General features: G+C 35.6%; 1 protein-coding gene across 2 annotated transcripts in view; it reads right to left on the bottom strand.

The window, feature by feature from the left end:
* The window catches only part of LOC149776045 (uncharacterized), a 162,875-nt gene that overhangs the window by 119,143 nt on the left and 18,375 nt on the right, over positions 1-25,357 (bottom strand). Inside the window, exon 1 of one of the 2 annotated variants that reach the window (XM_089942256.1) lies at positions 3,186-3,353. The exons of the other annotated variant lie outside the window; for it this stretch is intronic. The gene's annotated coding sequence lies outside the window, so the exon portion shown is untranslated. Of the gene's footprint in view, positions 1-3,185; positions 3,354-25,357 lie in introns of those variants that run through there. 2 annotated transcript variants of the gene reach the window in all.

The following is a 25,357-nucleotide window of genomic DNA, read 5'->3' as shown; positions in this document are numbered from 1 at the left end:
TGAACCATATTTCTTGCAGTTGATCTGAAGGAATCTCTAGCAGACATAATTCATCATTCTAAACAAGTTTATGCTTGATAATAAGGCCATCCCCCTACTGGGTCAAGGCCATCCTCCTACTGGGTCAAATTCTGGCTTAAGCTCTGCCTGAAAATTAACCCAATCTAAACATTTTGCTTCCTTCTGCCTATGTTGCATGATGGGGAGCCAGCTTAGTAGACAGAGTGCTGGACTCAGTCCAGTCTGGGTCAGCTGCCTCATTGTGTCCTTGGGAAGGTACTTAGCTCCCATTTCTTCATCAAATGTCCAATAAAATGTTATAAGTGCCCTTATAAATAAATCACTGTCTTTGATGGGGAAATAAAAGATAAATTCTGCCCCAATTCAGTGGAGCTGAAAATTGCATAATCCCAAGATCCAGGATTCATGTTTATAACCTTTGGAAAGAGTGACCTTTACCCATCAAAAGTCTATCAGACTCAGTCTCAAATGAATCACCAAAGAAGATAAAGGCAAAATTAGAAATGAAACAGTGATATCTAAATATATTTACCATTGTAGCCATCAACCTACACAGAATAATATCCACATTGTCATGTATCTAATGCAACTTCAATGAAATATTTGGAACCAGGCATTATTAGACCAGATCCAACATAAAAGGTCTTGGAGCCAGGCATAAAGAAAGGGCTTTTGAGCCATTGAAAATCTCACCACCACCACCCCACCATCCACATGGTTGCTTCCCATCAACCAAAAAGTCTCACATTTGAGAAAGAAATAGGGATCAGTTAGCGTGATATGTGGCTTAAAGTTAAACACATGCTACACAGTTGATTTTAATATAAATTTCCATTTCATGCTGCACTGTAAAATTGTGAGTGATTGTATTTCTTGTTACAAACAGAACAGCTGTACCATCTGGGAAAAGGTTGCCTTAAGCTATACTCATTAGTGTAGATTTGTCTGTACAGGCCTGATATAGTTTGTTTTTTCACTGGCTAACTTGCTCCAAATAACAACACAAACCAGATGATTCTCCTGGCTGCTGTTGTACAGTACCCAGTAGTTCAAACGGGGCCCTCCACTCTTCTCTCCAGATAACTAAAATAACTCCATAGAAATGCATTTTATTCCACATTGTTTCATAAAACTGTACACATTACATTTACAAAGAAATGGAAGCTATCATGAATAACCACTCATTTTATTTTGTCTTCCCCACCCTTTCACCCCAACCATCATTTCCAAGGCTGCATGTAGGATCTAAAAGGTTCAGTGTCATCCACTCACCCTAATGAAATATCATACCAACTATTATCATTCTTCTTAATCAGTGTAGATGGAATTAAGGGTTATGGGTCCATATCAGATATGAAATTTGACCTCTGACCTCCACCCTTTCCTCACCTGGGGTTGCATCTCAATTAAGCCTTTGTTGTCATCTACTCAACCTAGTGAAACATCACACCAAATCTTATGAAAGCCATATCTCACTCAGTGTAAATTAAGTTCAGATTACATGGAAATGGTACTTCCATTTTTAATGTAGAAATTAGAGTCTTACTGAAATAATTAAACTGCACTGAAACCTTTCAAACAACAAAATTTTGTAATCATATTTTATCCCTATCCAAGCTGAAAACCCTGCAAAAGCTTAACTTTGATAGCACATTCAAACATGATTTGCTAATAAAATCTGAAGAAAAAGAAAGGATTTTGTAATGTTGGCTGCCTAGTCACACTTGTATTGAGGGCAACCAAAACCAGATAAAGCAGCCAAAGCTGCCCTGCATTTATCCATTATTGACTGAAAGATTTCATAAAGTGACTTCAAATATTATATAAATTAGCATGTTCTGTGTATCTGGATAAATATGTAGAATGAAAATTCTGCCAAAAATAAGTTTTGGAACATGAAACCCATCATTGGACACTGACACCCATTATACAGAAACTACAATTTGTTATGTTATGTAACAAAATGCAGTTCTGGTTTTTGTTTTGTGTCATGTTTAAGTTTTAATACAAAGAATAAAACTATATGATACTGACAAACAGCAAAAAGAAATGTTTTTTTAGTCAACCATGAAATGTAAACTGTCTAGATATGTCAATAAAAGTTCAAGCAATTCACATAATCACTGCATTATTCCACAGGGAAAGTTATCCCATTACCTTATTCCAAAAACGTCTTTTTTCCCAATCAAAAATGTGTAGAAATCAAGAACTTACAGTCATCATTGAAAATTCCTTCAAAAACTAAAAAAATAAATGTTCACATTTTAAACATCAGCTACTTAGTTTTCAGCGCTACACAATAGTTTAGTGCATATGTACTGTGTGCATCGACTATTCAAATAATTGCTCTAAACTAATTTTATAATGATAACATGCATTGCAGGAATTTTTCTAAGGTGATCAGAATCAGACCTGGAGCTGTCCTTTGGGAAAATACAAGACAAATTATAAACAATATTTTTAAAAGTTTTGAGAAAACTGCTAAAATTGGGATTCTTCAGAATTCTTGCATATCTTAAACTGGACTACTAATGACTCATTGTCAGCATCTGAGAACTCTTAAAATAATTCCAGTAACAAACTTATCCCTTAAAAAATTTTCACAAAAGAGATTAAATTAAAATTACATACAATTCTAATAAAACTAGTGAAAAATACATATTATATAAAGTACTTACTTGTTTATAAAACTAACTGACCATTGGTAGGTATTTATAATTGATGAAGTGGGGGCTGCCTTTCAAATCTTCAGTTCCCATTTTGATAAAGTACCAGGAGAAAGTTAAACGCTAAAGCAACTGGTTTCTAGAATTTAATAACACTTCAAGGTAACAGTCTTTCAGCTTTTATTAACTCAAATCATAAAATACTGTTATCATTCATTGCATAATTAACTTGAATCTGTTTTAAACAGGATCAAAGTTTGGCACACTGCGATATTTGATTTCAGATTTGAAAACTTGCCCAAAAGCTTTATCACCCTTTGGCTGTTTTTACACTTTCTCTGCTGTAAACACAACCAATATCTCAGAGCCTTCATAACAAAATCTGCCTGCCATTCATCACAGAATATAGGAACCAATTGTTTTTCTACATAATGGTAGACATTGCAAGTTGTATTCAAGTGTAGACCAAGCAGAGCAATTTGACAAAAAAAAACATACCTAGTTTTTATATCCACAATTGTTTACACAGATCCATTCATTTGCCACTTGGGAGAAAAACTCAAGAGCTACAACAGCATAAATCCTCTGAAGTAATATGTATTTCCAGTGCAGCACTGGCTGTAATACTGAGAAATTGGCACCCACTGTGACGGTGAAGGATAGGAGAAGCTGAGTGAACACTAAAAGCACCTACAACCACAAGGCTACACAGAGGCTGCTCTGAGTAGCACTTCAACCCCATTGGCCTTTTACATCTGCCAATATCTAGCCTGTGTTGTAGATGAGGGCAAACTGGGGAGGAAGGCTTAGGGTTTACCGTATATCTCTCATCACAGATCTCTACTCAATGACAAGATCCTCCTCCTCCAATGTTGACATCTTTGGCAAATACTGTCAAACATGATTTATGGGTATGGATAAAAAAATCTTTTGAAATGAGTTAAAATACCCTATGAAGTGTAAGGTATACTTCGTCTGGATGAAGCAAATTATGGACATAATTAGGGTATATACATGTGGAGGGTTTTTAATCACCATCACCTCTTGTGTAACATCTCACTGCCTACTTTTACCCACCAGTTAATCCTATTTTGACAGGAGAGAAAAGTCATACTATCCAAAGTCTTCAGTCCAGTGTTTAACCTGGATATTTTTCTAATTACAGACCCATGGACCTGCCTAGTAAATTATGTGAAAAGTTGGGCAATGGTCTTGTCAACTAGGTATAATGCAACAATCTGGAATCCAACTTGTTGGCTCATTCTTCAGAAATTGAAAGACCATGGAGGCAATATAAATAGACCAGAGCCCCCTGGGTAGTTCCATGATTATGTTGACAAGGAAATATGCTGTAAAGGAAATTTGTTTCTATTTTCATTTTGCAGTGACTAATATACTGACAATAAAACAATGTTACTTGGAAATATGTGAACAGTGTATTTAATAAACTTGACAGAAAACTTTTAATTTTGTATGCCAATGTGCAGGCAAAGCTGTAGAAATTAAAGCACAAGGTACTTTCTTTTCTCAACATTAGTTTTTAAGTAGGTTCTGAAATAATAGCTTGAAAAATTACTTACAGAATTTAATACCATTTATATAACACTACTGACATAATTATTGTTAAGAACATACCAGTACCATATGTATTAAATTAATAATTTAAACAAAGGAAAATAACACTAATTAACTGGTAAGATATATGTATGAATTATGAAAATAATGATTCTATTCCTATCCTACACAAACAGAATAAGAATGTTGATATTTGCATCTAGAATCCATATCAATACTTTGTTAGGTAAGACAATATAAAACAATTATGACACTTTTCTCTTAGTAAAATTCTGAAATAAATTTGTTTCAAATTCTTTTAGATTTAGACAAATCAATACTACAAAACGTCTTGCATATAACTTTGGATTACTATTACAAGCATACCATTAGTTATGATGGATATGGGACATAGCACACACTAGGGCAGGGATCTCAAACTCCAACCACCCTGAGGGCCACTTCAGGGCATTTTCGATGGCCCAAGGGGCACGAAACCTATGTTATCTCTCATGATGCCTTGTGATGCCAATCATTTTGCAGGCCACAGGATACGGATTGGCAGACTACATGTGTGAGACCCCTGCACTAGGGGATCTATGGGAATTAACTATGACAATGGGAAATGATGTCAATTTAACATTAGAGTATGCCCCTATTAGAATTTAAAATAAAGTATGACCCTATGAGAATTTAACATAAAGTATGACCCTATTAGAATTTAACATTAGAGTATGACCCTATGAGAATTTAACATTAGAGTATGACCCTATGAGAATTTAACATAAAGTATGACCCTATGCCCTGTGGTTTCTATCATAAATGTAATGTTAAAAATGTCTAAAGGTAAATAAATATGAAGACCTTATGAACATTATCTGGATTAAATACGGTGGAATTCCATGAGTCAACACCTACATGTATCTTGACTGACCAAACAAACACCATGACCTACAAACAACAAAACTGACCAAGTCTTGTCCTGACACACCATATCCTGACCTACAAACAACAAAAATGACCAAGTCTTGTCTTGACACACCATACCTTGACCTACAAACAACAAAACTAACGAAGTCTTGTCTTGACACACCACACCTTGACCTACAAACAACAAAAGAAAAACTGGATGTGTAAGTGAGAGGGAATCAAGTACAAGGCAGCCATGAAGAGTATTATTTATTGACCATTCTCATCCATCTTCACTAATCAACACTCTTTACAAACCAAACAAAGAAGCGAAGGTTGGAATAGGTAATGTTCCCTTACACACTTATGGACTATTCAACATAACATTTCACAATCATACCATCATACGTATATGGACAATATTTGCAGAGCCACAATGATATACCAATATACAGCCTTATTTCATTACAAGTTCCACAGGTGAAACAAAATAAATTAATAACAATCAGAAACCCAAGGCTACTGCCAAACCTTTTTCAAAACATTAATGCCTAACTAAATATCAACTGAACAACTATAACATATCCACAGACAGTCTTATTTTCATGTTCAAAAAATTTAACAAAGGACAAAAAAAAATTCAAAAATGATCATCGTACTATTTTTTCCTGACAGTATAATTTCTAGACAAGTCACAAACTCCTTATTTTTTAAAACATACTATCATCATGACACACATAAATTAATATGAATGGATATCACGCAACAACTAACTATCATGACTGTAAAATGCTTTTTTAGGGGGGTAACTAAATTTAATTATGCAATACTTACATGTCGCTAATGCATAGCTAACCTATTTTTGTGCCAATAACTCACTATCTGTTAAATGTGCATACATCCTCCCACAGAGTGAAATTACCTTTTACACACAACTCTGTATATCACATGGACATGTGTAGAAGGTAGATATTACCTGTCATCTTTTTCATGGATGGCACAAAAATAGGTTAACTACACAATAATGGCAAGATAAGTAATTGCTGCTATTAAAATATGCCTTTATTGGCTGATAGTAACAGTTCCTTGAGATTTATCTTCTAAATAAATGTATATAAATATTTTTTAAATGCCAAAATTGCTAAGAATGGCATGCAAAGACTTGGAATAGACTATATAACTTTGAAATATGACATCACAGGTCAACAGTAAAAGTACCTTTATGCTTTTCTAACTTTACGATATCATTTTTAGGCCCAAACGATTGAAAATACCTAATACTGATTCTGAAATTAAAAAAATTTAAAACGAAAAACAAACAGGCAAGATAAATAATCTTTTAGGCCTACATTCCCAAAACTTGTATGCAGACATCATGGAACAATTTAAAACATTCTGAGGTAAGTCAATATTGTGCTAAAGGCCAAATTTTGCCTCCAAAAATGACAAATGACTGCCATGGACTCATCAAAAATATCAACATTTTGATACATCTAATGTTATAAATTTATGTCATTGCACACAAATTATTCCTGTCCACTAATGAGAATCTCTCAAGATGCTTTTTGATCAAGTCTGATTTTAAATTGATCAAGTCTGAGTCTGATTTTAAATTGATCAAGTCTGATTTTAAAGTATACAGAAAACCTCACATTTCACTCAACAATCTGGAATCCCAAGTTGTTACACACAATTTCTCATTTCAAGTCATCACCCAACATCATTATATAATGTATAACGTAAAGAAGAAATAAAAACCATTTATAACCAGCATCTGAGACCTACAAAACTACTTGAATATGAATGACAGCTGAAGTTGCCAAATATATATCCCAGTGAGATACAGTGCACATCATACTGATCAAATCTCATTATCTCATGCAAGCCAGAAAAAAATGTTTAGATTTTAAACAGTGTTAAAATATAAGAAAAATACAGATATTTCAGCATAATCACTTATTTTTTGAAAGAGCTACCTGCTGTGGGAAGCACCGACTTGCACACACTTGGTACTATCAGAAACTGGGTGTGTGCCAGAGAGATTTTACAACTCACTGATAACTATAAGTGGGGGTCTGCCTACTATCTTCCACCCCAGCCAGGCAGCTAAATCACATGGAAAATAGACCAAGCAGACTTCATATTTCCCATATGATGATAAACAAAATGATTTTCCAATTTATCACAAGCAATAGATTTACACACAAAGTATAACAAGGAAAAACGAGAGTACTATTAGTAAGTGGTACTTTATATGACCATCCCATATTTTACTGTCCTCTACAAATACAAATGATTTTTTAATTACAGAAACCATTCTCCTTCTTTCACCAAGAATGACCTTTACATTTGACCCTATAACTTGTATGCTTCTTTCCAACTCCATGTACAAGCTGTCCTCAATGTTTTGCAACTACAGACAGAAAACTCAAGCTGTTGATCAGAAACCATCTTTCTTTTTTCAGTCAGTGACCGAAACTTTGACCTTTAGCCCCAATATCAATAGGTTTCTTCCTTACTGCAAGTGGAAGCCATCCACAAAGTCTGGCAAATGTAAATGGTGGAAAACTCAAGTTATGGCACGGAAATTATTTTCCTTTCTTCAGTGACTGTGACCCTGATCTTTGACCCCAAAATTGATAATGTTCTTTTTTACGCTAAGTACAAGCCATCCACAAAGTTTGGTACAGTAGCTGTGGAGAACTTGAGTTACTGTGTGGAAATGAAATTGGTAACTGAAAAAGAGCATCATAACAATCCACACTGCCTTGCAGCAGACATATTACAAAAAAAAGATAAATAGGAAAGAGTCCAGATGCTTTACCACAGGGCCTGAAATGAACTTAATCAAGGTGTGCTGGCTGGAAGGACAAAGGTAACAGTACAAACCCCTGTGGTACCACCATCATGGCATCACCAAAGGGCGTATAAATTAGAAAAATAAAGTAATATTATAAAGACAAATGTTAGTTTCAATAGATATTTCAACAATAAATTATCATGGTAACCAAATCAATATCATCCATCTAAAACCTTTATAACCATGAGCAAAAAAAATGATGCATTAGGATCTATCACAACAGAATGAAATTGCTTTCAAGCATCTCTGTGAAAGTGATCACTGACGCTGGTTTAGCATATACTGGAAGTGTTTTATTAAACAAATCTGAGTCAATGTACAAGTTAAAGTAAAACTGCATGTTTGGCTTCTGTGATCTTAAAAGTTTTTAGATTATTTATTTCTTCTGATAAAGCTCTTAAACAATTCTGATAAGAATTTTGTGAGGTTAAAGATTTGCACATTATGTCCAGATTTTGAAAATTTAAAAAAAAGTAAACCACACTGGTTTCCACATTTGTGGCATTTTTTAATTATAAAAAAAGGTTTAAACAAACTACAACATTTTTATACTGTGAGAAAGCCCTTGAAATGAATAACCCAAACCGTCATACTTTGGCTCAATTAAAGCAACCAGTGCCAGCTCTAGATGAAATGGCACCCCAAGCAAGAAGTATCTTTGGTACCAAATTCCATTTATTCAATTTTTACACCCCAAGGCTGACCCTAAATCTGGCACTGACAACAATTACATAGCGGACAAGATGAATTAAAATAAAGCGGGAAATGACTTTGTGTTCCTCACAGAAAGTCTTCTGAATTACATTACATTGCCATCAGTGTCAAATGAGCAAAGACAGTAGAAAAATAACATTAGCTTCAGCCCCACATCATTAAAATAGGACAACTTATAGGAGAACACAACAATCATCAAAAGCCAACATTCCTTTCCTGTGCAGATAATGAACAAAAGTATGTCAACCTTACCACCCTTTCAATCTGCACATGACTTAGTTCAATAAATACTGATTGTTTCAGAAAGACTGAATTTGCCAAGTGAGCAATGTCACGAAAAATAAAAAAGGATGTTCTAATAAATGCTAAAAGCAGCAAGACCCCTGAAGTAATTTCATGACTGGACACGAAAATCCAATATCATTTGCTTTCATCCACAGGCTTTGAATCAAAACATTGGAATGATGTGATCCTGCCTTCTGGAAAAGCATACATTCATGCACAAGTTTTTCAAACTTAGGGCTATTACTAATGAGTGACAGAGAGACATGCTGTGGTATACAAACTCTGAAACTTTTGTATGCATAATCAATGGCAATCAACTGAGAAAAGTCTATGGATGCTGCTGATTTGCTAAAATCTTCAAGTTTTCTATACTGTAATAGAAACAGGCATAAGGTTATTGTTTATATTGTACACAAAGAAAACTGTAAAAGACACTAATGAGACAAAACAAATTTCCTCTGTAGATGAATGTATCTATACATGTATTGTATGTAACTGCTTGTGTTTGAGGGTAGAGCCACAGTCACCTAGCAGTTAACATGTCCAATTTACAATAAGAAGGATGTGGATCCATTACTTTTCATTTAAGACTTGGTGAAAACACTACTTCATAATTATCATCCATTCTGTGGGAATAGTGACAACATAATTTTTAAAACAGTTGTCATGGCAACCATTTTGGCTGTACAACTGACCATTTTCATTTAGAACCAACTTGATATCATAAGCCTGTTGGTGATAACTCCATATTGATACAGACATATATCTGGAGAAGAATAGAGATAATATTTTCAAAACGTGACTTTCCATTCAGGAGGGACAGCAAAAACACGATTTTCAAGATGGACAGCCATACTGGATGACAAATCAACACCATTTCCACTTAAGACTGGACACAATATGAAGTCTTTTTGTAAACTCCATGTCAGTATGACTTTCTGTTAAAGCAGAATTGTGGTAAAATTTTCAATGGGGTTGCCATGCTGGCAATAACTGACATCAGATGGGTACCATTTTCATTTAGTAACCCTAATGAGACATTAACCACTAGACATCATAAGATAAATTCCAGTGTAAATCCAATGCTAATACGACCATCCATTCAGGAAAAGTAGCAATAACAAGATTTTCAAGATGACCTCAGTGGTAGCCATACTGGACTTCAGATTAGTGCTACTTTCATTTAGGACAAACTAGACATAAGAAGTCTTCTAGTGAAAACCCATCCTTTCAGAAGGAGTAGTGATAACAAGATTTTCAAGATGGCCACTGTGACAGCTATATTGTGTGTATGATCAACAAGACCATGGGATAAATGTGTGTGTGTAAAGTTTCAAGGCACTCTTCAAAGTAGTTTAGAAGGAATATTGATAACAAACTTGTGCTAATGGGTGAAAAGATGATGAACAATAAAGATCATCTTACAAACTCCTCTGGTCTATGACCAGGAGACTAAAAAGCTTAGGGATGAAATTAAATTGACTGAATGAGTGGGCTTTTTTGTAGCACATCTACACATAAAAGGTTACAAATGAGAAAAGCGCTTTGTCCAAAGACACAATATGAACTAGCCAAGACTAAGAACGATCTGAACCCACACCTTTCTGGTCAAGACCCAGGCATGTTAAACATTGACCACCACTTCCCAGTCAGGAAGACCTGTAGAAAAAATTACAGATGCATGATGGTTACATTGCACCAAAGAACTTGGGCCAGCCATTTTTAAAATGCTTCCAGCATTATACTGACATTAATTAGCTTCCTGGCATCACTCTGGCTGTCAAAATAATAAACACTGATAATCCAGCCTAGCCAGTATTCCCACACACATAATGGTCCTGAGAGGAGAAAAAAAAATGTCTATCTTTTTTCAACCCTGGTACTTGACCCAAGGAATGAGCATCTGGGTTTATGATTCCTACAGTTCTACAAAGGTATGCCTTTCAAGAGGAAATCTTCACACTGTTACAGCAATCCTTCATAAATAGAATTATCTGATCATAGAGGAGAAGTGAGGGGGCTCACCTGGGGTTTGTTGTTGAGTCAGCAAAGATATATTTCTGACTGAGGTAACACGAACACTGAGACTCATACATTTTGATTAACCCTAAGGAGACCAAAGAACGATTTTGTTAAAACTTTATTATATAACAATCTTGAAATTCTGAAAAAGAAAAGAAAGTCATTACTATTTTATACATGTACCATGAATTTTCATGCATAAAAAAATTGTACACATAGTCAAGTATTCATAGTATTGCCGATGTAAATTAAATGAATAACGCATCCTACTGACAATCTAAAACAAGTAAAATTATTCACACAAGTTAGGAAAAACACTGAAAATAATATTCAAAATTCAAGCTTCTTTATAGAAGATATAGTAAAATATAAATAACATGAAATCCTCTATTTCTCAAAACTTAAACACAAAGCCTGATGTAAAACACTTCAATATTGATCTTATTATAAGCGGTGAACAGATGCACATACACAAATATACAAGTAATCACTACACCAAACTCCACCACCCCCCAATGGCCATAACAAAAAAAATGTAGTTATCTTTTGAATTACTGATGGCAGTTAATATGCCTATTTTCGAAATACGCTTTTTAAAATTCAAATTTTACTGCTTCAGTGACCTAAGTGGTCAGAGCATCTGCCTTAGATGTGGGAGATCGCAGGTTCAAACACCAGCTGAATCATACCAAAGACTTATAAAATAGTAATAACAGCTGCCTCACTTGAAACACAGCATTAAGAGGAGCAGCAGAGAGGGTGAACAGACCACTTAAGGGAGTGGTCACCCTTGTGTTTGGACCAAAAAAAAATAGTGACCCTTCATAGAGGTCAATACCACGTCTACGATTATTGTTTGTCCCAAACAGAATTGTAGACGCCCCCTCTCTGCTGCTATCCATGTTGTAAAGAAATTTTAAGTTTGATGAATATTTTTCTTTTCATCTGAATCATAGGAATCTTCATCTGTTTCATCTTTATTTGTTTCATCTTTATTTGTTCTCTGTTTCAAGTAATATTCAAGTTCTGATGGTGGTTTTTCTATTTTTGGATTTATGTTCTTTCTGTGTTTATAATATATCATCAAACTTCTGTATCGATCTCCACCGCAATTTTTGCAAATCTGATATAATCCTCTAACGCCGTTGTTACATCCAACACAACTTCGTGGACCAGCATGAAGATTTTTCTTTATAAGATAATTATGTTTCTTGCAATATTCTCCACGGCATTTTTTATCAGGTTCCTTGACGCAGCCACGCACAGTTGTTCATTATATTAATGATATCTTTTTAATTAAATTTATACTTCTTCTGCTGATATTAATTAAATCATTATGTTATAATAAAATGATACATCCAGAATCTCATACTGCAAGAATAGCTCAAGAACGATTAGAAGCAATTAAATAATTTCTTCCTGTCAGAGACTCATTCAGAAAAAATCTGCAAGCGCAGCAAGAAGCACAAGTTGAATACGAAGAGGACACTAAAAAACTATTTAAGCCCGTCACTGCAGCTACTGAGAAAGTTACAACTGTCATCAAAGAGGATCTTCTTCCGGTATCAGAAAAAATAGCAAGAAGAACTAAACAGGCAAAGAGGATTTTACAAGACCTTCCAACTGACATAGCTGCAGCTCAACCTCCACCTGTTGGTGAGGAAATACTTGAAGGTATTGGAAAACTTCGTACTGAAGTCGCCGCTGTGAGAAAAAATCTTACATCTAAACCCAAATCAGCAGAAGAAAACTTAAAATTAATTGCAAGATTTAACAAAGGAGTTGTTGATATTATTAGAAATACTAAAAGAGAAAAATTACCTGAGATGATATTAAATAATATATCTGATAAATCTAATATTTTAAAACCTCTTCATGAAAAAACAAATGATGATATTTTCATTAAATGGATATATCGCGTATATTACAACAAAAAACAAGCTAGAGGTCCAGAATTCAAAAGACTTAATAAAGAAGTAAAACTTTATATGAGGAGACTGAAACAACTAGAACAAGGAGAATTCTCCCAGTATCAACTTCCTCCACCACAGCAAGAATCTTCACCTCTGCAGCGATTGTACACCCCACGAAGTACTATATTGAGGAAACCAATTGAGGAGTTTAGAGAAGAAAGTGAACAGATGTTAGCATAAAGGGATGATGATGATCCTCCGAGCGCTGTTGGAAGTGGTTTTCTGACTACATCGGAAGAAAACAATTTTGTTTGTCCTGATAATATCATTAATGACGTGTCACGGTTAGAAGTTCTCATAGGAGGAAAACGTGCCGGAAATAATTCACCAGAAATAATTAATGAAGCAGCTGATATTTGTCAGCGACTATTTCAAGGTGGTATCATGGATATCGGCATTTACCGAGAACTTATCGATGAACTTGTTGATGACTAGTTGTTAGATAAATGGTAAATAAAAATAAGATGATAATACATAATAATCATCGCAAACCTGTACAGGTCAGAGCGGTAAACTCACGATTACCAATCTATAGAGCTACTTACGGAGATGGACTTGGTGATGTTATTCAGGGATTATTTACAAGGATAGCTCCAAAAGTAGCACCTGTAGCAAAACAATTATCGATGAAGGCTATTGATATTGTTCGTGATAAAGCTCCTGGTGCAATTGTCAATGTTGCTGGTAAGGCGTTCTCAGCGATCAAAGAAAGACTAGCACGATTATTGCGACGAAAACAACAACCACCAGTGAAACTGGCAAGTACTGAGGTGATGCCTGCAGATGTCAGTAAAATAATAAATCAAGCTGCAAATCAAAAACTAGCAGCGTTAGCAGATCAAGGACTCGGTGAATCTGGAAATAATATCTCAAGTTTGATATCCGGAAGTGGAACTTCCCGAAGTGGAATTTCCCGAACGCGGTAATCAACGTGTTAGACGAAAAATAATTATAATAAAATGTTCAAGTGCGTATCCGACACAGCATTTGACATGGAAGCACCCGTCCTTAAGGATGAATCGGTACGTGATTATCAATTTTATTCCTATGACGCAAAACAACCAGATCAACGTGGAAGAATTGAACTACAAGTTCATGACACAAGTAGATACTTTTTACCCGCTGATGCCTTTCTTGAGGTAGAAGGTACAATTGTGAAAACGGATAATACTAATTACTTAGATCCAGTAAAAATTGGTTTTGTCAACAACGGGATCATGGCATTATTTAGTAGCGCCACATATATGATTGATGGAAAAAATATTGAATCAATTCAGAATGATGTCGACGTTGCTACAACAATAATAGGGTTGGCAAGATATTCTGATGATTATACAAGATCAGCAGGTCCCACAATGATGTTTGTGAAAGATAACTCCAATCACCCTGAAAGCGATCCGTATAATATAAGACGACCAAGAAACGATACCAATACCGCTGATGCTCCTGTGTGGCCAGTAGTTCATGGTTCTAATGAAAATTTCAACTTGGGATTTGCAGCACGCAGAAATATGTTGCTAGGAGGCAATAGAGGTTTTTCATGTACAATTCCACTATCGCATATTTTTGGATTTTGCAGGAATGTTAAAAAGGTTATTTTTGGAGCTAGACACATGGTTGTTCTTGTAAGAAAGAACGATGATAATGATGCTCTGTGGAGACCCGTTGGTGATGCTGGTAAAGTAATATTATCGAAACTTTCATTGTGGATGCCGGTAATGACTCCAACGATCGCAGAAGAACAAAAATTGATTTCTTTCATGGATGCAGGTGGTAAATCCTTGTTGTCATGGTTAACAACAAGCATGGATAGTATGCAAACTAACGTTAACGGTCAGTTTACATGGCATATAGCATCACAACAGGGTGTTTCTGCACCACGACATATTTTTATTGCTTTTCAGGAAACTAATCGTTTAAACTCACAAACTCACTCTCATATGATATTTGACCAACTAGGTATCACAAATATTTCCTTACGGATAAACGGACAACAGGAACCAACAGAGAATATACAACTAAATTATGCACAAAATCATATAGGACGTGCATATCATCGTTTGATGTCATTTATGGGACGTGATCAAAATGTTGATACTGGATTGCAAATATCACAACTAGATTTTAAAAACTTGTACCCGATTTATTATTTATCGCTGGAGCATCTTGATCTATCAAAACAATCTGTCGTTGATATACATCTCAAAGCAACATTAAATACCGGTGGTGTTGATTACAGAGCAATCGCGGTCATACTTAGCGATAAAGCCATGTTACTTGAAGGTGGTAGTAGTCGAATGAGAGTCGTTGATGCACCAGTGGAAAATCTTTAATTATTCAGAAAAATATTATTTATATAAAAAATGTCGTATAGTCATGTTAATGTTACTCTGACTCCCGGTCAGGTAAAAAAGCTTCAATCAAAAACCACCAACAAATGCAGAACTAAAATATCACTAAAACAAGATCAGATTAGTGGTGGTCCAAACAAATTATCGTTGACAAATAATCAGATTAAACATTTCAATAAGGCCCTAGAATCAAAAACTGGAGTTCAATTCCATCTCTCTCCGAGCGCCATCAAAGACATGGTTAAAACAGGTGGTATATTTCCACTTCTCGCGGTCATTCCGGCATTAATAGCTGCAGCTGCTCCAGCCGTAGCAAAAGCAGCCGCGTTAGGTGCTGTTGGAACAGCTGCTGGAATGGCACTAAAGAAAGCAACAGGAAATGGATACAAAAAAAAGGGACGCGGCTTAAGATTGCCAGGATCTCGTTGGGGGAGAGGCCTAAGGCTTCCAGGATCACTTCGTTAGACGTTCCAGCATCAAATTTTGATTTACTTAATGCTGCTAAAAAATTAAAAATAAAAGCCTTTAGAGGTGTTTTTATGTGAGATCAATTACCGAAACAACCAAACAAACTCGAAACAGGTATTATTAATCTTGACGAACGTTGAGGACCAGGTACTCATTGGGTATCATACGCGGTTGATCCACGTGGAATCGTTTATTTTGATTCGTACGGGTTAGCTCCACCTGTTGAATTTATCAAGTATGTTGCACCACTTCACACAGGAATCAGAGTTTGGTATTCAACGCTACCCACACAAACAATGACAGATCCACCAATATGCGGCCGTGAAGTAATTAATGTACTCGACGCTATATCAAAATCATCCAAACCACCACATAAAGTTGTGCATGATTACACAAGTAACCGATTTGTTGCACGTAAAGCGTTTTAAACAACGGGTCTTATTATAATGGTTGACATCTACGGAAGAAGATCTTCACGCGTTAAGAAAAAACCCGGCGACGTTGATCTGTCAAAGTATGCGACTAAAGATGACCTTGCTGATATTATGAACCTGGCTGGAGTTGACCCAGATGAAGTTGTTATTTTTCAAGATCGATATGGTAAACTAAAAACCAGGAATATCAAATGGAATGATATAGTCCGGCGAGTACTCGGTGCAGTTACGGATAATATTCCCATGTTTACTGATAGCGGCAAAATAAGAGATTCAAGTGTATCATTAGCAACAATTAGAAATGAAATTGCAAGAAGCGTTGCTAATCGTATGAAAAACACCGGTGACACAATGACGGGTGAACTCAGCATGAACGGAAATAAAATAGTAGTTTTAAGAGATCCAACATCTGACGAAGACGCAGCAACAAAAAAATACGTCGACAACATGGATGGAAAACTATCCACGCTGCGGGCCGAGTATGATGTTCACGTAACCACTTTTATAAGACTTCGAAGAAACTTTCAAAAAAACAATGAATCTGTAGATGAGTTCTTTGGAACTCCTCCAGTCATCGACATGAAACTTTCTGATATCAAAACTAACCTAGACACGATCAAACGAACACAGAAAGACATCGTAGCGGGAATTCCTGAGATTGTCAACAAAACAAATTTGATTAAAATTCCAGCTGGAATAACTCCCGGGCACATCACAGACATCGTATGCACGGTATCATCGGGATTTGCAACATGGTCGCAGCAAAATAATACTATCAAATATACCGCAACAGTCACTGGCGTGTACAGGCTGTCTGTGTTTAGTGCTGCAAAATTTGAAATATTTACAACGTTTCCATGGCGTCATTCCACTGACAGGTTTTCCGGGGTTGTATCTGTTATATTAAATAGGGGAACCGAAGAAATATTTATTCTGGAAGCAGCTGATAAGAAATTAACCGCAACATCTTACTGGTGGTGTTTGGAATTTGTAGCTGAAACACCTCAATTGGTTACTGCATAAAAATATATATGGACGGTGCACAATACAGATACAATCAAGCGCGTGAATGGCAGGCAGCACTAAAAGATCAAGTTGATCAATATACAGTAAAAGTAAAAAAATATCGACGATGATTAGTTATCGTTGATGTGATTGTTTATTCAGTATCCGCTGTTGTTGCTGGAACCGGTGTAATATTATCAGCGTTGACAATGATGGCACCAGTAGCTGTGACTATTTGTATTTCAGCAGCAACAACTATTGCAGGTGTGCTTAATATCATCACAAAAAAAATATGTACTTGCACGAACGAAAAATTATCCGATTACAAAATAAAATTACATACAGCGACAGTAGCATACTCGAAATTATCCTCGTTGTTATCAGCGAGTCTCAGTGATGGAATTATATCTGATTTCGAATTTTCAATGATGACCAAAATATACGACGAAAGTATCGGTATTAAAGATACAAGTATTAATAATGACAGAATTACTCCAGCAGATCGTAACCAACACAACTCCGCCAAAGATAACGATGATCTCGGTAAGTTCAACTAATCCTGAATTTAGTGTTAATTTTCCTACTGCAATTCCAGTAAAAGAAATAGCACTAGCACAATTACGGGTATATTACAGCTGGCCAAATGTCTGATCAAAATCATTTCATGGTGCACCAGCAAATAATTCGCTTGTATTTGCTAGTAAAAATAAACCCGATGGAACACCTGACTGGGTTGTTGTTGGAATACCAACTGGCAGTTACGAGATTGAAGAGATCAATGAGGAATTTCAACGTAGAATAAAATCAATAACGGGAAAAGAAGCAAAAATATCAATTAATGTTCATGAACCGACCCTGTCCTCGACGGTTGAAATACATTCTCCCGATTACGTAGTTGATATTTATAAATCTTCAATCAGATCCGTGCTAGGTTGGCCTGAAATTTCCCCGGTGTATGAAGGACTACCAGAACCAACTCGGGATGATTTTACATACTCGAAAAGTTTTCATCATAATATTAAAATGAATTATACAAGTTTCTGGTGGAATATAGAAAAACGTGTATGGGATAAACGGGATCAATTTCGTGTCGATAAAACCGGTGAGTACTACTGGCTCTTACACAACGTTGATGGCGGTAATTCATTTTACGATATAAATATCAATAATGTCATTTATATCATAAATTCAGATCATGAAGAACAACTGGTTAATTTACGTATCCTTTTTCATGAATATTTGTCCGATGTGACATCTACGCGTGAAGAAATTATTAAACGAGTGGAAATTTTAAATAATATAGCTGATACTATTGAATATTTTCATAATAGAATCATAAACCTGGTTTTTGAATCATCAGGTGATAATAGAAGATTTTTCGCAGCCAAATACAAAATACCCGAAGCTGACATTGTAACGTTTAAGTTTCCTGATTATAATCCGGATAAATTAAGAAAATCTGTCAATGATGTCATTGATGAGTTTTTTCCTAAAATACTCGATGCATGGAGAAAACTAGCACCATATCCAACCGTTCTTAGATATGATAATGATCCACATGGCGGCGGCAGACACGTATCTCCGGGAATCGTTAATATAACACCGACGGTCGCGGTCAATCTGGTTTATGACGTAATCGATGGCAGCTATCAAATAGATCTCGGAAGATCAAATCAAGCTCAACAAGGATACATCCTGCACACGTTCACACCACAAGTCCCCCCTGGAAGTTTAATCGTGCAAGAACCAACTAATCCTGTGTATCTACGGTGTCACAATAATATGTTAACACGAATAAATTTTAAGCTCACAGACCACCTTAATCGCTTAATTGACATACGTGGAGAAGAACTTGTGATAAATCTGTATGTGAAATCGTAGATCTTTATGTAATGGAGGGTTTTTACACACGAGGATTTCAGACTCAAATTTTCAGAAAAAAAAATATTTTATCATTACTGGCACAAATTTGTGTTTGGTACAAATTAATCGGCCTTGCAAATAAAATATTTTTTTTTCTGAAAATTTGATCATTTTACACTACACGTGGTCAGCGTTGACAGGGACCCCAGTTACCAAAACTTTCATTTTCATTATCACCAGTAACGAAGTTACTCTGGATCGTTTCATCAGTAACGAAGTTACTCTGGATTGTTTCACCAGTAACGAAGTTACTCTCTGACATAATTTTTCTTAATTGTCTTATATGAGTACTAATCGTTTTCTTTGCCTCATACTCGTGGGATAATAACGATTTAATTCTTTCTACGGCGGCAGAGAGAGGAACGAACTCCTTCACATGATCATCTTCTACGGTAGCTAGCGACTGAAACATTGCCGCCTGAATCTGCTTCATGAGCTTGTATTCAGATGATAGTGTGTGTGTTCCCTGGTTTTTACGTTCTTGTAAAATCTCAAAGTCAGAAACTATTTTTTCAGGATTAAGTTCATCAGATATACTAATTCCATCTTTTTTCAATTTTTTAATAGCAACAATTACATCATTGATATTTTCATGGTTCATTATATAATATATAAATCTTTAAAATAAAAAAAAATTATCCCTAGAACCCCTATCGAGTCTTTAGCGAGTTCGTCGGGATGTTTCAAGGACAGCTCAACATATACAATGAATGAAGAGCCCCTATCGAGTGTATTAGCGAGCTCAGATTATGAATGAAGAGCCCCTATCGAGTGTATTAGCGAGCTCAGATTATGCATTGGACGGCACATTAATTAAGGAAATGGATATATACAATGAAATGGATATATACAATGAATGAAGAGCCCCTATCGAGTGTATTAGCGAGCTCAGATTATGCATTGGACGGCACAAACATATAACTTAATTAAGGAAATGGATATATACAATGAAATGGATATATAAAATGAAATGGTTATATACAATGAATGAAGAGCCCCTATCGAGTGTATTAGCGAGCTCAGATTATGAATGAAGATTCCCTATCGAGTGTATTAGCGAGCTCAGATTATGCATTGGACGGCACAAACATATAATTTAACTAAGGACAGTACAAACATATACGCTCAGCAAAAATCCCACCCACAATAATTAATCCAGTTGGTGATACGAAAATGTATCAACCACCAGTCAATATTGTGGTTGAATTTTGCTGAGCGGGGGGGTTTTACGGTTCCCCCATTATTATAAAAATCGCAATTATGCGCACCACCGACAAATTGTCAGCCATGGAGATTCGATCCTGGACCGCGAGCATCACAGTCCAATACCATACTGATTGAGCTATCAAACCTTGTTACGAACATATGTTTCGGAAGTTAATATATAGCTAAGGAACCAATATTTACACTAAAACAGCAGTTTCTGAATAATAACAGTTTCTGTATTATAACAACAGTTTCTGTATTTATAACAACAGTTTCTGAATATAAAACAGCGTTTTTCCTAAGCAGACTGTGAATCAATAATAACAGTGGCATGAACACACCTGCAGATCGATTTATACCATAACAACGGTTTCTATTCTGTACCTGTATTACAGCTTCCCTGATGATCAATAACATTATCATGATTTCTCGTAATGTTGTATGATGGGAAATATTTAAAAAACATAAATAATACTTCTACGAGTAATTACACTAAATAATACTTCTACGAGTAATTAATTACGACGTAATTAGTTAAACTGACTAATTACGATCATAAAAAATCAAAAATCTATGAAGAAAACTATATATTACAAAGTAATCTCCCTTTTATATAATCAAAAATTCAGTAGTATACAAATCAGACAGTACTGGGTCCCCCTCAAATAATGATATAATTCAATGTGGTGATGATAATTATTGATACTGAAAGGTGATTTTCCGTTTGTATTTTTTCGAGAAAGTAGATCTGGTTATATTTTCTGCGACGTATTTTACCACACACGGGTCAATATCAAAATATTTTGCAGCAGCACGCATAGACTGAAATATAATTTTTTCGCCAGTTTCTGTGTTTGTGGAAATTACCGCCCTCTTTCCGATTGTCTTACATCTTCCTGTATTACCACATGCAGAGTTCACGCTTCGTGTGACAACTCGAAGGTTGTGCAGGGAGTTATTTTGAGGATCCCCATCAATATGATCAATAACAAGACCGTCTTTGATCACTCCGAAGAAACATTCGTAGATGAAACGATGACAGAAATAATTTTTCTTTCCCCCCTCGCATGTGAACCTTAGATAACCATGATTATTAATACAACCAACTGGTCTCTTCAACTTGCAGTGTCCGATGATACCATTAATATTTGATTCATAGTTTGTTATGACAGGATGTGGACAAATTTATTTTGCTCCATTATAATAATATTATTTGTTTAAATCATTGTTTGTCTGAAATCTTGATATATAAACCTCCACGGATTTTATAGCGTTTTCACCGCTATTATTTTTTTTGTCATAATATCTTTTAAGTTCTCTGAACCGTTTTCCGCCGCACTTTCCACATAATTCTGTTTTTCCACGCACTCCAATACCACACCGCAGACATGGTATTGGTCCTAGACTTCCTCGTCGTATGTTTTGTAAGTGCATCCAACAAAATTCCTTTCTGCAGGATTTGTTGCATCGATTTACTGAGCCGATCATCAACCATCTGCATTGAGACATTGTATATATAATATTTTTTATTTTAAATATTTGTTTTAATTATATGAACGAGTTTGAGAGATTATCCCAAACTAGGCCTGTTAAATATAAATTCAACCTCGACAGATTATCTTCTGACTTGCCAGTGCGAGATTTGGTTGATCCGAAAAATAAAAGTCTGATCTCGAAAATTCACAACGCCAAGAAAGAATTTTACACGGATGGTGCATCTCATACATGGTCAACGTTCAAGATCATACGCCTTGACGGAGTCAAGAAAGCTGACAAAGTCACGGATGCCACAATGAACGACAAGCGAGCGACAACTATCATTAACTACATCGCTGAATACGAGGGCAATCAAAAATATTTCTTCAGAGTAAAATTTATTGTATTAACAGAAACAGGTAGTTGGATTATCCGTGACAAATATGATCCTGTCCTTGGTAATAATAAAACTGTCATATTAAGTACAAATTCCAGACCGGGTCTACTGACGGGTATTGACAAACCGTATTATGAGCGAGCGTATCCTGTAACGGCGGTTATTTATGGAATCTATGAGATAAATAGAAAACCCAACGTTGATAAACTAGCGCCGAAGAAATTTTCAAGGTTAAATTGTGTAGCCAAGCGAGTAATAGAACACTTTACAAACGCGATGCGTGGAAATGGATTAACTGATTTAAGGCGTGAAAAAATAAACTCGTGGGCTGATTCAGTTAAGGATACCGGTGCTACAATAAAAGATGTTGCTGAACTAGGAAAACTATTAAAATTTCCAATAACCGTAGCGACAATAACGGGAGAAATTCTGTACGAATCTAAATATAAATCGAAAGGAGCTCCAATAAATATTATCGATCATAACGCGCACGCATGGACTAACGCAGTAACAATATTTCCACGTGATCGAACTGTTAGATTTTACACCCCAGATAATTCTGGGGGAGGTATGTTTGATTTTATTAAAGAAATAAGTAAAACCGATCCTGTATCGGTATGGTTATTTAAAAGTAACGAGGAAGGTGAATTTGATCAGTTTGTCAAACCAAACAGTGAAATATATCGAACAGAATCCCTCCATGACGAAATGAAAAATCTTGCGGAGATGTTTTTAGAGTGCAAGCACGCGGAAAATACTGAAAAATTACTAACTAATTGTTTTACCGTTCCATCTGATGCTGCTCATATCGCTAGAGAAAGAAATTCATGGAAACCAACACGATTTGATCTACTCGAGGACGTACGCGCAAGTTGCGTCGAATACGGACATGGCGGATTATGGAATACCAAATATAATTACAATGATGTTATTTTGGTTGATATGGTTGCATGTTATCCAGGAAGTTTTCTGGGATACAGAGATTGTTCTGTGTACTTTGAAAGATTTGGTCACCCTACAAACGAGATGACACGAGTGGCAATTAATGGACCATTACCTGAATTTGATCTGACTGGATTCGCCTGTATTGAATCATTCGAGTTTAACGAAAATCTTCACAAGATTTGCTATGTTTGGTTTGGTAGACATTTTTGTGAAAAACGTTGGGCACCTATAGTTTTATTACGATATATGCTAGATTGTATGATACTAACATCGTTGATGGTCAGTGAGGCAATTATATCATATCATGCACAGACCAAAGTTTGGTTGCCCATGTCAGATTCTGAAGTTATTAGCGAGTTTAAGGATGATATTCCTAATAAATTCATAACCGCAAAAGATCTCGGTAGAAAAATTATAGGTAAATTTACTCAAGGTGGTGCATATGATTATAAAAGACATCACGCACGATTAATTTTAGATGATGCCGAGTACGCTTTTATAATTGCTGATACAACAGCGAAAAATATATTTGTAAATCGAGAAAGTGTTTATTTATCCAACGGAATAAAATTGGGTATGATCGTTAGTTACATAAATGACGTGTCCCCACAGTATACTTATCTAAGATCTTCCATGTTGGCTTATGTTTCTATAAATTTATTATCGATGATTAATAGATTTCCTGAGACCGCAGTCAGAGTCGCAACAGACTCATTTTATATTTCAAGTAAATATTTAGAACCTGTTATGAAATTTACAAGTAATGATGAACGATGGGGTTCGTGGAGAATAAAAAAGGAATTATTACACAATTATGCAGAATCAGCAGATGTTCCAATGAGAGATTTTTATCGTAAGGGTAATAAAATATCAGAAATGTCGAAAGCACCATCGCTGAGTGATCCAATAACCAGATATAAAACAGTATATCTCAATGGACCTGGTGGATGCGGCAAAACGACTCGAGCGATTAATGTTTTTAGAAATTCAGATATTATTGTGCTGACACCCACACATAGACTTGCACGTGAGATGAAACAGCGGCAAGTACAATCGTGCACGTATCATAGTTTCTTTCGGTGGCGCGGGGATACATGGACTCCTGAACGGATGGGAGAAAAATATATACCTAAAATAATTATTTGGGATGAGATATGCACGGTGTCATTGGATACATTAAAAATGTTTCTTGATTGGTTGTTGACGAAAAATACCGCTATAATAATGTGTGGCGATCATGGTCAACCGCCGCCTTTTGTTGGACCATCTCCACATGATTGGTTAAAAAATTTTGTTGATTATTACGAAGAAATAGATGATGATCATAGAGCTCTTGATGAAAATTTGAGGGAGTTTAAAAAATTAATCAGATTACAATCAAACAAAATTCAGTGTGAAATAATACGTGGAGTGATCTCAGAGACCTCAATGAGTGATTTTTTGAAATTATGGAGACCCACCGATTTGATCGTAGCAAGTAGAAAAATAATCAGAGACGCTTTACAACAGCAGTTATTTCAGCTGCATAAAGAAAAATACTCAGAATTACAAGTACCGTTGTGTTATAGACCATCAGCTACACGAAAACAGAATATTAATGTTGATATTCCAGGACAGACTGAAAAACAGAATCTCGTAGTAAATGATATTGTCGCCGTTGATATCAGTGTGGTCGAAGATGCAATACATGCTGACAAATCTCCATGGGTGTTGGGATACGCTATGATGATCCACTCGTCTCAGGGATTAACTATTTCTGACACACGAGTCTGGATTGTAGACGATCGTATCGAGTGGTCAAATTTAGTTTATTTAGCGGTATCGAGGGTCAGAAAAATATCTCAATTACGTAGAATTATAATTCCTGAAATCATTGATAAATTTAACATCATCGATGATGATATAATAAGAAAAAAATTAATCGGATACAAACAATCTGACAAAAAAAATAAACGTGACTTTGATCTTGATGTTGAATTTATTATTGAGTTAAAACAGCAGCAGAATAATCATTGCACCAGTTGCAATTGCATAATGCTGTGGAGGTATTCGAGTAATGATTCAAGACAATTTACCGCAGACAGAAAAGATAATAGTCGCGGTCATACACGAGAAAATACCATGTTGACCTGTCTTGAGTGTAACCGA

This window comes from Sinohyriopsis cumingii, chromosome 18, assembly GCF_028554795.1.
Source record: "Sinohyriopsis cumingii isolate HCF-2022 chromosome 18, ASM2855479v2, whole genome shotgun sequence".
Classification (NCBI taxonomy): Eukaryota; Metazoa; Mollusca; class Bivalvia; order Unionida; family Unionidae; genus Sinohyriopsis; species Sinohyriopsis cumingii.
Note: the sequence above shows the minus strand (reverse complement) of the source record. Positions and strands in the feature narration are given on the sequence as shown.